At 43.2% G+C, this 3104-nt stretch overlaps 1 non-coding gene across 1 annotated transcript; it reads right to left on the minus strand.

Annotated features, from left to right (window-relative positions):
* Positions 1-2582: 2582 nt before the first annotated feature.
* LOC119945329 lies at positions 2583-2720 on the minus strand. The gene has a single exon (XR_005456198.1). It is a non-coding gene; the product is annotated as a small nucleolar RNA SNORA7 (small nucleolar RNA).
* Between the last annotated feature and the right edge of the window lie 384 nt (positions 2721-3104).

Below are 3104 nucleotides of genomic sequence, written 5' to 3' on the forward strand. Positions count from 1 at the left end.
AATACAAGGTATTTCATATTTCCTGAGTATATCCCCAAGCTTCTAGTACCACGATGGACATTTAAGTCGATACTCAATAGATAATTTTAGAGAAAGCTGAGCAGATTTCAAATGGAATGACTCCTTTTCAAATGAACGGTGTGGAGTCAATATTCTAAATACGACTGGCACATGGAGAAAAATTGTCTTTTTGGTTTGTAAGTCACACATATTTTTTCTGTCCTCCTCTTCCTTCCCTCAGAAGATAAGCTGTTTTTCACTCTGGCCCTCTCCCCAGCCCCTCACTAACCTTTCAAGCAATGTTAATGAAAGATTACCCCCAACCCCAACTCCTCCTCTCTTTAATCCATAAAACACTCACTCAAATCATGAGTTAGGGGAGATAGGGAAACTCAAAAGAGGTCATGTCTTTAGGACTTAGAGATGGATCTTCTAATTGCGGAGCTAAAGAGTGAATTTTATTTGAATGAACTGCTAAAAAGAACTTTCCAAACAATTTCAGGGTGCTGCATTAATAGTTATAATGATGATGGTATTTGTTAATTGCTTACTACATGCTAAGCACTGTTTTAAGCGCTGGGGTAGATACAAGATAATCAGGTTGTCCCACGTGGGGCTCACAGTCTTAATCCCCATTTTGCAGGTGAGGTAACAGAGGCACAGAGAAGTTAAGTGACTTGCCCAAGATCACACAGCAGACAAGTGCCGCAGCCGAGATTAGAAACCACAACCTCTCACTCCCAAGCCCGTGTCTTGCCACTAAGCCACCCTGCTTCTCTATTACACTTTAATATGCCTAAAAATATCTTTCCCATTGAAAGTTGAGGCTGCCTCAAGTGTTAGGTACAATGGACTCTTGGGTTTTAGTTTTATTTTATTTCATCATTTTAGACTGTGAGTTCATTGTGGATAGGGAATGAGAATACCAACTCTGTTGTATTGTAGTAATAATAATAATGATGGCATTTATTAAGCACTTACTAAGTGAAAGGCACTGTTCTAAGCGCTGGGGAGGTTACAAGGTGGTCACGTTGTCCCACGGAGGGCTCACAGTCTTAACCCCCATTTTCCAGATGAGGGAACCGAGGCCCAGAGAAGTGAAGTGACTTGGCCAAAGTCACACAGCTGACAATTGGCAGAGCCTAGATTTGAACCCATGACCTTTGACTCCAAAGCCCGGGCTCTTTCCAGTGAGCCTCGCTGCTTCTCCTATTGTACACCCCTAAGCCCTTAGTACAGTGCTCTGTACACAGAAAATGTTCAATAAATATGATTGATTGATTGGTTGAGTATTTTACTTTAAATTCCCAACTCATTACAATATGTTGTAACATGCTGTATTTGTTGTATCATCACGCTGATGCTTATACATGGGGTTTAAGAATGTTTAATTCTGAATCAAAAGCCTCCAATTTTCCATTCACTGTGGTATTTGCCTCTGAGAAAGTTAAGCACTTTCCTCCTGCTGTTCCTTCCCCTTTCCCCACCACCACCAGAGGTGGTGGTAGTAGTGGTGGAAGTTCCCCAGCTACACTTCAGTCCTCTAATGCTAACCTATTCACTGTACCTCGATCTCATCTATCTCACTCCCACATTCCACCTCTGGCCTGGAAAATCCTCCCTCCTGTTGTCTGATAGACAATTACTCTCCCCCATTTTAAAGCGTTATTGAAGGTACATCTCTTCCCTGACTAAACCCTCTTTTCCTTTTCTTCTACTCCCTTCTGAATCACCCTGACTTCTTTCTTTATTCATTCCCTCCTCCCAGCCCCATAGCACTTATGTGCCTATCTGTAATTTATTTATTCATATTAATATATGTCTCCCCTTCTAGACTGTAAGTTTGCTGTGCGCAGGGAATGTGCTTGTTATATTGGACCCTCTGAAGTCCTTAGTACAGTGCTCTGCACACAGCAAGTGCTCAATAAATGTGATTGACTGACTGACTGATGGGGTGGGGAGGGGGAACACGTTTGAGATCCACATTGCGGCAGCCTAGGACCCTCTTGGCCCTGCCTATTTCCTGACAAAAATGCACTAATGCAGTTCCCCAATTCACCTTACTTCACATAAATTCCCAGCTCTTGGTTTTGAAGTGAAGGCTCCAAAGATTTTGACAGTGAAGATAGGTGCTCCATTCAACAACCACCCGTAAAGCGTTTGTGTAAACATAGCCCTTGCTGTGGCTAAATAGACTCCTGAAAATGCACTTCAGTCCTCCTCTCATTGGGGCATTTCAAGATAACGGCCATTGGCCACTAGACAGTTAGTTTTCCCTCTTTCCATCCAATGTTATACTATTTACCTTTAGCCTGTTTTTCTGAGTCACTGATGTATTTTCTCCATACTTATTCTCTGTCTGTGTTATGCTGTCGAGTCATGTCTGACCCATAGTATATGCCATAGATACATCTCTCCCAGAAGGCCCCACTTCCATGTGCAATCGTTCTGGTAGCATATCCATAAAGTTTTCTTGGTAAAAAATATGGAAGTGGTTTACCATTGCCTTCTTCCACACGCTAAATGAGTTTCTGCCCTCGACTCTCTCCCATGCTTCTGCTGCCCAGCACAGCTGAGTTTTGACTTGTAGCAGATTGCCTTCCACTCGCTATCCACTGTCCAAGCTAGGAATGGAATGGGTATGCCTCTGCTTGACTCTCCCTCCAGTAGCCAAGACTGGTAGAGTACTGGAAACTCTGCAGGTATGACCCTGAGAGGATCCATACTTATCATCTCCCCCAAACTAGGGTCAGAGACCATGTCAGTCAATTGCACAATCACTTGATAGTGTGGTCTAATGGAGAGCCCAGGCCTGGAAGCCAGAAGGACATGGATTCCAATCCTGGCACCGTTACCTGTCTGCTTTGTGACCTTGGGCAAGTCACTTCATTTTATGTGCCTCAGTTGCCTTATGTGCACAATGAGGATGAAGACTGTGAGCCCCACATGGGAAGGGGACTGTATCCAACCTGATTTGCTTGTATCCACGGCAGTGGTTAATACAGTGCCTGGCACATAGTAAGCACTTAACAAATGCCACAGTTATTATTATTATTCTCTTCCATAAAAAAAATCTCACCAGTGCTTAATTCAGTGCCTCTAAA

Source organism: Tachyglossus aculeatus, chromosome 24 (genome assembly GCF_015852505.1).
Source record: "Tachyglossus aculeatus isolate mTacAcu1 chromosome 24, mTacAcu1.pri, whole genome shotgun sequence".
Lineage (NCBI taxonomy): Eukaryota > Metazoa > Chordata > Mammalia > Monotremata > Tachyglossidae > Tachyglossus > Tachyglossus aculeatus.